Source organism: Bos indicus, chromosome 12, assembly GCF_029378745.1.
Source record: "Bos indicus isolate NIAB-ARS_2022 breed Sahiwal x Tharparkar chromosome 12, NIAB-ARS_B.indTharparkar_mat_pri_1.0, whole genome shotgun sequence".
In the NCBI taxonomy this organism is placed as follows: Eukaryota; Metazoa; Chordata; class Mammalia; order Artiodactyla; family Bovidae; genus Bos; species Bos indicus.
Window position 1 is genome coordinate 30,405,178 of NC_091771.1, and position 11,280 is coordinate 30,416,457.

Genomic DNA, 11,280 nt, shown 5'->3' on the forward strand with positions numbered 1-11,280 from the left:
TCCTTGGACTGCAAAGAGATCCAACTGTAAGGAGATTGATCTTAGGTCAGTCCTAAAGGAAATCACCCCTGAGTATTCACTGGAAGGACTGATGCTGAAGCTCCAATACTGTGGCCTCCTGATTTGAAGAGCCAATTCACTGGAAAAGACCCTGATGCTGGAAAAGATTGAGGGCAGGAGGAGAAGGGGGTGACTGAGGATAAGATGATTGGATAGCATCACCAAATCAATTCGTATGAATTCGAGCAAGCTTTGGGAGATGGTGGAGGACAGGGAAGCCTGGTGGGCTACAGTCCTTGGGGTTGCAAAGGGTCGGACAGGACTGAGCGACTGAATGACAACATGTGCATCTTAGTTCCTTGACCAGGGATCTATCTGAGTTGCTTCCCTGGTGGCTCAGACGGTAAAGAATCCACCTGCAGTGCAGGAGACCCGGGGTTGGGAAGATCCCTTGGAAATGGGAATGGCAACCCACTCCAGTATTCTTGCCTGGGAAATCCCATGGACAGAGGAGCCTGGTGGGTTACTCACTTCAAATACAACAACATGGGTAGATTGAAAGTAAAAGGATAGAAAAAGATATACCATGTAAATAATAGTAATAAGCAGGAGTGGCTGTATTGACTTGAGTAAAGTAGACTTTAGAGCAGAGAAAATTGCTAGAGACAGAGAGGGACATTACATATGACAGATGGCTCAGGCCCTCAGGAAGACATACAGCAGTAAGATAAACCACTGCTCCGGCTTCCGTGGCACAAGTCTCTCTTCCTCCCTGGACAGTAAGAGCCTTCCAGGGCAGGAGCCACACCTTCTGGTCTTGCTCTTTCACCCAGAACATCATTGAGAAATGATTTGCATAAAATTTAGTCCATGGCAGTGCAGTGTGGCTCATAAGGACACAGTGAGGGAAGGGGAGAGAGGGGCGAATTGAGAGAGTAACACTGAAGCATTTATATTATCATACATAAAACAGAGAGCCAGTGGGAATTCACTGCAGGGAGCTCAAATCTGGTGTTCTCTGATAACCTAGATGGGTAGGGACGGGATGGGAGGGATGTTCAAGAGAGAGGGGATATATGTACACCTATGGCTGATTCATGTTGATGTATGGCAGAAACCAGCACAACATTGTAAAGCAATTATCCTCCAATTAAAAATTTTTAAAAAAGAATAAAATGTAAGTGAAATAGTTAAAAAAAATAGAAAGTCCATGACTGCAGTGTGGCTCGTAAGGACACCCTCTTCTCTAGGCCGGCTCATCGGAAAATACCCTGATCCTGGGAAAGATTGAGGGCCGAAGGAGAAGAAGGTGACAGAGGATGAGATGGTTGGATGGCATCACCGATTCAACGGACATGAACTTGGGCAAACTCCAGGAGATGGTGAGGGACAGGGAGGACTGGTGTGCTACAGTCCATGCAAAGGGTTGGACACAACTTGATGCCTAAACAAGAAATTCTCTAGGAAGAGCCTGGGAGGAACTAGGGAGACTGTTCATGGTGTCATGACTTGGTACCCATGTCATGGTGTCATGGGTACCAAGATACCCTTTGAAGCAGAACACTGGTTCACTTTAGACTTGAGGTGAGGTGGGATCCCCACTTGCCCTAAGTGCTCTCCTGTGTGGCTTGACTAGAGTCCTCCCTAAAAGCAGGGCCTCCGCCCTTCAGCTGTGCTGCAGTCCTCTTTCTGGGTCCTCCCCAGAAACCTAGGGCTTCTTATGCAAATAACGTCCCAGCTCTCCTGAGAGGCATATGCAGATTAGGCCCCACGGTGACCCTCCACGCGAAACCATATCCATAAATAACCCCAACTTTAAGACACACTGGGGTCAACCGGCATCCCCTTTGATTAAGTAATGCGCTGAAATGCAGTGAGAATCCCATCTCATGATTGGAACGTAAATCTGAGAGAGACTGGCCGGGAATAAATAGAAACCCGTCTTGGCTGTGTCATTATGATACTCGGTGGCTGGAAAGGAAATTATTTACTTGGAAAGTCTCCGCAGTGACATTACGTGATCACTGGTACATCGCTAATGATTTCTTTGCTCCCGTTTTTTAATGGCTTAATATTTGCTCAGTGCCCAAAATTTACAGGACAGAATTTGGCAGCACCCTTGGTGAGTGAGGCCAGGGCACATGAGCCTGTGGTCAGAGAGGGAGATTTCCCTGGGGGCCGTTCAGAAGCCTGAAATCATGGCCTCCCTGCCCAGGGGGAACTCAGAGGCCAGTCTGAGCATTTCCTGACCACATGCTTCCAAGGAGCCCGTCCTGGCTCATCTCTCTGGGCAAGGAGTCCCTAACCTCCTGGCCGTGGACCAGTACCTCCAATCAGATCAACAGCAGCATTAGATTAAAAATAAGGAAGAAGTGAAGTCAAACTGTTCTGAAGCTCAGTCGTGTCCGACTCTTTGCGACCCCATGGACTGTAGCCCACTGGGCTCCTCTGTCCATGGGATTCTCCAGGCAGGAATACTGGAGTGGGTTGCCATGCCCTTTTCTAGGGCATCTTCCCAACCCAGGGGTCAAACCCACATCTCCTGCATTGCAGGCAGATTCTTGATCGTCTGAGCCACCAGGGAAGCCCAGATTAGAAATAAAGTGCACAGTAAATGTAACTCACTTGAATCACCCCAAAACCACTGCCCCACGCCTGGTCTGTGGAAAAATTGTCTTCCACAAAATTGGTCCCTGGTCAAGCAGGTTAGGGACCACTGTTCTAGGGGGCTGTTTTCACTGCTGATGGTCAGACTTCAAATGCCTGTGGTCATCTTACCATGATACCCCCTTACCCGGGCCCCCTCCTTGTACCTGGCCTGACCTCCTGGCCTGCAACTGGCTGATTATTCACACATGGAGGCTCCTGCCAGTCTGGGGTTCTGCACCTGGGGTTCTGCTTCCTAGTCCCTCATCCATGTGGGTTTCGGCCCTTGAGGCGTCTGCTCTTGTCCTCAACTTTATTGATTTATTGATGGGCCAGAGTAAGGAGTGGACAGCGCCCAGGCTCTCATGAGTTCAGGGCCGCCGTTTGTCCAGGGGGTCACAATTACCCACATGTTTGACCCCACAGCCATCCCAGGTGAGCTGATTTTCTGCCATCATGTTTTCAAATTCACCCCCGTTAAACTTAGTAAATCCCCAATTCTTGGAGATATGGATCTTCTGACAGCCGGGGAACTTGAACCTGGCCCTGAGGAGGGCCTCAGTTACATGCTCCTTGTTCTGCAGCTTGGTGCAGAGGGACATGATGACTTGGCCAATGTGAACCCTGGCCACTGTGCCCTGGAGCTTCCAAAGGCACCACGCATACCTGGCTGGAGCCTAGACTGGGGACACCAGGCCAGTCATGAATGTCCACTGGGAAGAGCTGTCTCCAAGGTCCCTTAGGGCAACCTGTTCAACAACAGACTGAATACACTACCAAGAAGGCTGCTGTTTGCAGCCACGGCTGTCCTCAACTTTGGGGTGCATCTTGGCTTTTCCTTGTCTTCCGGGTCTCCTAGTCCTGACGTTTGACATTCCCTGGATGCATCCACACTGGTGCCCTGGCTGCTCTCAGTCATCACCCACCCAGGCAACTGCCTTTTGGACCAGAGCCCCCAGAGATGGCCTAGCTCCTCATTCCTTTCCTTCATCCATCCTTACCCACAAAGAGTCACCCCCAAATCCAGTTTAGTCTTCCCATTACCCCACAAGGATGAGGTGACCATCTTCTGTCTTGCATCCCTCACTCTGGCCTCCATGCTGAGGGTGGGATGGCATGGGGTTAAAAGTAGGAGCTCCAGAGGCTGGACGCTACCTAGCTGCTCACCCCAGCTGTCTCTCTCTAGCTGGGAGACCCGGGACAAGTTGACACGGTTTTCAGCCCCAGGTTCCTTATCTATTAAATGGAGATCATAATAGTAATCACATATGGATGTGAGAGTTGAACCATAAAGAAGGCTGAGCACCAAAGAATTGATGCTTTCCAATTGTGGTGCTGGAGAAGACTCTTGAGAGTCCCTTGGACTGCAAGGAGATAAAACCAGTCAATCTTAAAGGAAATCAACCCTAAATATTCATTGAAAGGACTGATGTTGAAGCTCCAATACTTTGACCACCTGATGGGAAGAGCTGACACATTGGACCCCAATGCTGGGAAAGACTAAAGGCAGGAGGAGAAGGGGGCGACAGAGGATGAGATGGTTGGATGTATCACTGACTCGATGGAATGAGTTTGAGCAAGCTCTGGGGGTTGGTGATGGACAGGGAGGCCTGGCATGCTGCAGTCCATGGGGTCTCTAAGAGTCGGACACAACTTAGTGACTGAATAACAATATAACAGTAGCTACCCTAGAGGGTTGTTGGCAAGATTCAATAAATAATTCATGTGACACCTTTAGAACAGAGGCCAGTACATAAGTGGTACGCACTTACTAGTTTTCGAAGTTAATCTTTACAAGCTAAGCCAGCTGTGAAACACTGTTTCTGTAATTCTGTGAGTCCCTCTGTTGTGTCATTCCTTGTGCTCCTGGCCACCCAGCCTGGACGGGGACGCTAAGATCAAAGCCAGGTTTAGGGGAGGGGGAGGGCGTTCCAGATGCTTTTCTGTCTGTAATTTTCAAAGACGGTTCTCTCCCCTAAAAGAGCTAAGCTTAATATCAACTCCTGAATCAGCTGTTTCTTGAAGAACAACCATGGAAGAGATGCCACGCAAAGTTAGTACCATTTTCATTCTTATTCTCCTCTGTCAACTGACTTAGGAACTTGGCTCCAAAGCTCTTCTTTTTTTTTATTTTTGTAAGTGGATGGCATTTTGTTTATTTATTTTTGGCTGTGCCGGGTCTTCGTTGCTGTGAGCAGGCTTTCTGTAGTCGTGGAGAGTGGCTCCTCTGTAGTTTCAGTGCGAGGGCTTCTCATTGCGTTGGTTTCTCTTAGTGTGAAGCGTGGGCTCTAGGAGCGCGGATTTCAGGAGCTGCGGCATGAGGGCTCAGTTGTTGTAGGCTCACAAGCTTAGTTGCCCTGTGGCATGGGGAATCTTCCTGGACAAGGGATTGAACTTGCATTCCCTGCATTGGCAAGTGGATTCTTAACCGCTGGACCACGAGGGAAGTCCCAGAGCTCTTGCGATGGGGGTTTTTGTGCCGCTGCTCGCTCGTCACTCCCCTCCATCCCTCAGGATTGAGTTCCATCGTTTTCTTAACCACAGGTGGCCTCTACAGCCTACCAAGGAGGTTTACATTCCTTGCAAGGAAGACCCCATTTTACTCAGATTCTTTTCCCATAGAGATCATTACATACAGAGTATTGAGCAGAATTCCTTGTGCTATACAGTAGGTCCTTATTAGTTATCTAGTTTATATATGTGTGCATGTGTGTACGCTCAGTTGCTCAGTCGTGTGTGACTCTTTGCGACCCCATGGACTGCAGCACGCCAGGCTCCTCTGGCCATGGAATTCTCTAGGCAAGAATACTGGAGTTAGTTGCAATTTCCTCCTTCCGGGGGATCTTCTCGACCCAGGGATCGAACTCACGTCTCCTGTGTCTCCTGCATTATAGGTGGATTCTTTACCCACTGAACCATCAGGGAAGCCCCTCAGCAGGTCCTTACTAGTTATCTATTTAATATATAGTAGTCGTATATGTCAATCCGAAACTCTCAATTTACCCCTTCTCCCTCTTAGGAAGCATAAGTTTGTTTTCTACATCTGTGACTCCATTCCTGTCTTATAAATATGTTCCTTTGGCATACTGGGTGAAATAAGTCAGACAGAGAAAGACAAATATCATAGGATATTGCTTATATGTGGAATCTAAAATAGCGGTAGAGATGAATCTATTGACCTGAGTTTTGAAAGATCAATGAGTAGGTGTTTACCATCAGAGGGTGGGCTGGGCGGGAGTGGGTCGAGACTTCCAGGTCAAGGAAACACCTGGACCAGAGGTGAGGCAGCCAGGGGATGCGTGTGGGGCTGGGTGGGGTGGGGGAGGATGCACAGAGAAGCGAGATGGCAAAGGGTACCCAGGACCCCTGGGCTCACACCATCTACAGCCCTGACCGTCAAGGAAGCTGAAAATTATTTATTTACACTGAAATGCATAGTGAAAACTGTTCATTATGGCTGGCCAGATGCAGGAGTCCTATGCCTATAAAAGAGCATGAAATCTCTCTCCCACAGAACAAGGTTGTCTTTGGGGTCTAGGAGATTTGAAAATCAAAGCTTCAATCTTGGATGTACACCCTGCTGGATACTGGCCGGCATTGCTGGAGCAGCAGCCTCTGCGGTGGAAACCGGGGGACCCTTCTGGGAGAGCCTCAGTCTCAGACAGGCAGGTGCTCAGAGGAGGCCTACCAGGGCCTGTAATTAAATGATACTGACCCACCTCTAGGATAATCCAGACTAGACTAATTCTATTCTCCCTCAGGCAGGAATTCCGAAGAATCACCCTGGACAGATCTCCTAGTAGAGCATAATTTTCCGTTATGATTAATTAGCTAGCTAGACATCTGTATTTAATTAATGACTCAAGCATCTATTAAATGGTCTCTACATGACAGGCACAGTGGATTCAGAGCAGCATAAATTTGGTCCCTGCCCTCCAAGCGCTCACTGTTGGAGAGATGGGTCCATAGACCACCCCACAGCGCCGTGTGTTGTATGCCTGAAATCACACTGCAGCCTCACGGAAAATAAAGCATTAAGGCTCCTGGTGAGGGGCTGGGGTCTTGAAGGATGCGTAGGAGTTTTATCGGTGGATGGACTGGGGAAGAACCTTCTAGGCAGTTGCAGCAGCATTTTCTGAGGCGTGAAGCTATGAAAAACCACATTACGTGTGGGAGCTTCTAGCTGAAGCTCATTTCTCTCAGCATGGCAAGCTTTCCCCATCTTGCCAGCCCCCAGGCAGGCATGCTCACGGACCACGGCTGTTTCTCCCACTTCTCTCCAGCAGTTCCAGGCGGCGATCACAGACCTGCAGAATCAGTGCCTGGAAGGAGCCTCTGTGCTTTGACATCTTTCATGCAGGCTTTCATGTTGCAGAACCATCAGGTGTTTGGAGGACGGTGGCAGGAGGAAAAATTGGGATGGTGGTTTGGGGCCAGAATGTAAGAGCCTCATGAGTCATTCCGAGAACCTTTGGCTGATGGCAGAAAGCCACTGAACGTGTTTGGGCTGGAGAATCACCCTGTCAGATCCATGGTTAAGAAATAAACTCTCTTCACAGAATAGTGCGCCATTCTCCACATCAGCACTGCAGCTCACTGACGTGTGGTGGGGGACTGCTTAAGGTCTGCAGAGGAGGCCCTTAGCATCCAAGGAAGGGTAGGGTTGACAGCATCCCCCAGAACCTCTCCCACTCTCTCTGGGGAGGTACAAAGTGGGGTGGAGTTCCATCTGCTGTGCCGAGAAGTTTGCTGGGCCTTGGAGTGACTGCCTGCCCCACCTTCAGGAGACCAGGCATTGCTTCCTATTTGATAACTTCTCTGCCTGGTTCACATTACATTTGTACTCCCCCACCTCTTTGAGCCTATTTATTATGTCAATTTGGGCTTCCCTGGTGGCTCATCTGGTAAAGAATCCGCCTGCAATGCAGGAGCCCTGGGTTCAATCCCTGGGTTGGGAAGATCCCCTGGAGGAGGGCATGGCAACCCACTCCAGTATTCTTGCCTGGAGAAGCCCATGGACAGAGGAGCCTGGTGGGCTACAGTCCCTGGGGTCGCAAAGAGTGGGACACGACTGAGCGACTAAGCACACACACGTGTCAACCTCCCTCTTGGTCCATTTGTCCCGCAAGTTCTGCTCCTGAGATTCGTGCTGTTGGCTTGATGTCTTTCTTCTAGTGGTTGTTCTCTGCAGAGGTGCAGTTTGGATCACGAGCTCTGTCTCCCTGACCCGTCCACTCCCCTCTCTGCTGATGTGTATTACTGAGATGGAGGCCTTTGTGTGTCTGCCCTGATGAGTGTGAGGGGAGGGGGGGGAGCTCCCCAGTAGACCACAGAAACCTGGAGCCGCTGCAGCCTCCCCCTTGCTTCTGTTCCTGCCCAGAGCTGTGCCTGTAAACCCTCAGGTTGCTGAGCTCCAGTTCCGGGGCCAGGCCCCCTGCTTCCATCGATCCCCAGCTCGGCCCGGTTCAGGGGGCTCATGCTACACAGAGCTGGGCTGTTGCTTCCTCTTTCTGTGGGACCAGATGGGCTTGGATAGTCCCAAAGCAGTGTGGTGGGGAATGGTGAGACCTGAGCTATAACTTCCAGAACCTTCCGGTGTTCCTTTTTCAGTCTGTTGATGTGATGGATTATATTGGGTGTTTTTTTTTTTGGCTGTACCACTTGTGGGATCTCAGCTCCCCAACCAGGGATTGAACCTGGACCCTTGGCAGTGAGAACTTGGAGTCCTAACTACTGGACTGCCAGGGAATTCCCAATATATTGATTGATTTTTTTTTTTAAAGATTGACTTATTTGTTTATTTTTTGATTGTGGTGGGTCTTTGTGGCTACAAGTGGGCTTTCTCTAGTTGGGGAGAGCAGGGGTTATTCCTTGTTGTGGCTCCTGAGCTCTAGAGCACAGGCTCAGTAGTTGTGGTGAACGGACTTAACTGCTCCATGGTATGTGGGATCTCCCCAGACCAGGGATCAAACATGGCATTAGATCAAACATCTCCTGCATTGGCAGGCAGAGTCTTTATCCCTGAGCCACCAGGGAAGCCCCATTTCTAGCCTTTGATTTAAAGTGAGAAATGTGCAATGCTTTCTTTCACTTGAACACTTAGAGGCCGTTGTAGGGTTATTAAGCGGCCTAATTTCAATATTGTTGTGTCTCAAGAAGTAGGGAAGGAGACAGGGTAACAGTCCTGGTGGAGCCATTGATTAAGTTTTCCATCTACTGTGGGTGTGTGGCATCTCAAAACAATTACAGTAGGAACATCAAAGATCTCTGACTATACAGCATTCTAACAAATAATAATGAAAAAAGTTTGAAATATTGTGAGAATTACCAAAACATGACACTGAAACACAAAGTGAGAGAATGCTGTTGGAGGAATGGTGCAGATAGACTGGTTCTATGCAGGAGGGTTCCTTCGATTTGTTTAAAAAAAAAATAAAAGAAGAACCACCCAGTGGTTCTTTGGGTCTGTGATAACCCAATAAAGTGAAGTGCAATAAAACGAGGTCTGCCTGTAAGCCCATCAAAGACATTCTTCATTTCTGCTGCAATGCCTTTGATCTCCAGCACTTCTCTCTGGTTCCTTCTCAGGACTTCCATCTCTCTGCTTACACGGTCCATCTGTCCTGTGTCTGTCTTCTCTATCCATTAGCGCTCTTAGCATAGTCATCCGAGTTGTTTTAAATCCCTGGTCTGATCATTCCGACATGCCTTCCACGTCTGGTTCTGATGCTTGCGCCGTCTCTTCGGCTGTGATTTCTGCCTTTTGGTAGACCTTGTGATCTTTCTTAATAGCCAGACACGATGTGCTGGGTAAAAAGGAACAGCCATAAACAGGCCCTCAGTGATAGGTTGGTGAGGTGTGAAGGGTGGGGAAGGGTGGGGCACGGTGTTTCTCTGAGCCTGTGTCTCTGGACTGTGAGCTTCACAAGTATTTCTCAGTTTATTTTTCCTCCTCTTTTAGGAGGCACAGGATGGCTAGGGCAGGTGGAGGTGGGGATTTCCCTTCCCCAGGCAGTCTGGCCCTGATCACGCCCCAGCAGGCCAGGCTCTGGTTACCTAGTTCCCCCTGAGGGCAGGCATTGTTAAGATGCACAGAGGAAAAAAAAAAAGAAAAAAAGAAGCACAGAGGGCTATGGTGTATTTCTTTTTCTTTTAAAAGTTTTTATTGGGCTGTAGTTGATTTACGATGTTGTTATTTTCAGGTGTATAGAAAAGTGAATCAGTTATATATATTTTTATATATATATATCCACTCTTTTTTCCTTTTTAGATTCTTTTCCCATACAGATCATTGCAGAGTATTGAGTACAATTCCCTATGCTAGCCAAGATTGTCTGGCACTACTGGTAAAGAATCTGCCTGCCAATGCAGGAGACACAAAAGACCCGGCTTTGATCCCCAGGTCAGGAAGATCCCCTGGAGTAGGAAATGGTAACCCACTCCGGTATTCTTGGGAAATTCCACGGACAGAGGAGCCTGGTGGGCTACAGTCCATGGGGTCACAAAGAAATATGACTGAGTCCAGGGTGCACAATGTGCTACACTTATGTCCTTATCCGTCATCTATTTTATATATTGTAATGTGTATGTGTCAGTCCCAAGAGATATATGTCTGGTGTATTTTAACATGGTTCCTTTTCCCCTCCCACTGCTGGGAGCATGAGGGAGCTTTTCTCTGATATTTACTGTGGGAAATCCTGCAAGACTGTGGGGGCCTGCTCTGATGGCATCCCCCTGGAGATTTTAGCTCTCAGACTTGTCTACATGGAGTGTCTAGGGGATTTGAACATCACGGCTGCGGTTTTTGTCCCAGCACTGGCTCCCACTGAGCCCACTCCGGGCGGCTGCCGCTTCCTGTACTTGCTCGGCTGGGTCTGCAGTCTTGCAGGCAGTGGTTGCCCCGTGTCCCCCCTCCCTCTCTTATTGCAGCCTAGAGAGTTGTTGAATTTTCAGTCTGTTAAGCTTTGACTTACTAGAACACAGGGGCAACTTCCAAGCTCTTTACTTGAGGAACCAGAAATCTGATGTCCCATTCTTTCTTGTAAACATATAATCACAACACATTTTAAAAGATTTAGGGCCTTCCCTGGTGGTCTAGTGGTTATGAGTCTGCACTTCCACTGCAGGGGGCACAGGTTCGATCCCTGGTCAGGGAACTAAGATCCCACATGCCTTGAGGTATGGCCAATAAATAAATAAAATTACTTTAAAAAATAAAAGATTTAAAAATAGCTATTTATGCAGGGTTTGGGGCTTCCCAGGTGGCTCAGTGAGAACGAATCTGCCTGCTAATACAGCAAACTCAAGAGACATGGGTTTGATCCCTGGTCCAGGAAGATCCTCTGGAGAAGGGAATAGTGACCCACTCCAATATTCTTGCCTGGGAAATCCCATGGACAGAGGAACCTGGCAGGCTACAGTCCCGGGGGTCACAAAGAGTTAGACACAGCTAAGTGAGTGGGCATGCACACACACATAAGCAGGACTTATCACACACATACACAGTCTTAAAGCTCTAATAAGGACACTATAGGCAACATTTTAAAGAAAAACTACTTCAGTGCTAGGACATTTCTTTTAAAAAGACAGTTGACATTAATTTCCCTCAAATCCCTGATCTTCATCCCCTGATTA

The 11,280-nt window shown here is 48.5% G+C and overlaps 1 non-coding gene and 1 pseudogene across 1 annotated transcript; one reads left to right on the plus strand and one right to left on the minus strand.

Annotated features, from left to right (window-relative positions):
* Positions 1-3,367: 3,367 nt before the first annotated feature.
* On the minus strand, positions 3,368-3,457 carry LOC139186312 (small nucleolar RNA SNORA70; annotated as a pseudogene).
* Positions 3,458-10,729: 7,272 nt separating this feature from the next.
* Positions 10,730-10,802, plus strand: TRNAG-UCC (transfer RNA glycine (anticodon UCC)). Its single transcript has one exon. It is a non-coding gene; the product is annotated as a tRNA-Gly (tRNA).
* The last annotated feature ends 478 nt before the right edge of the window (positions 10,803-11,280 follow it).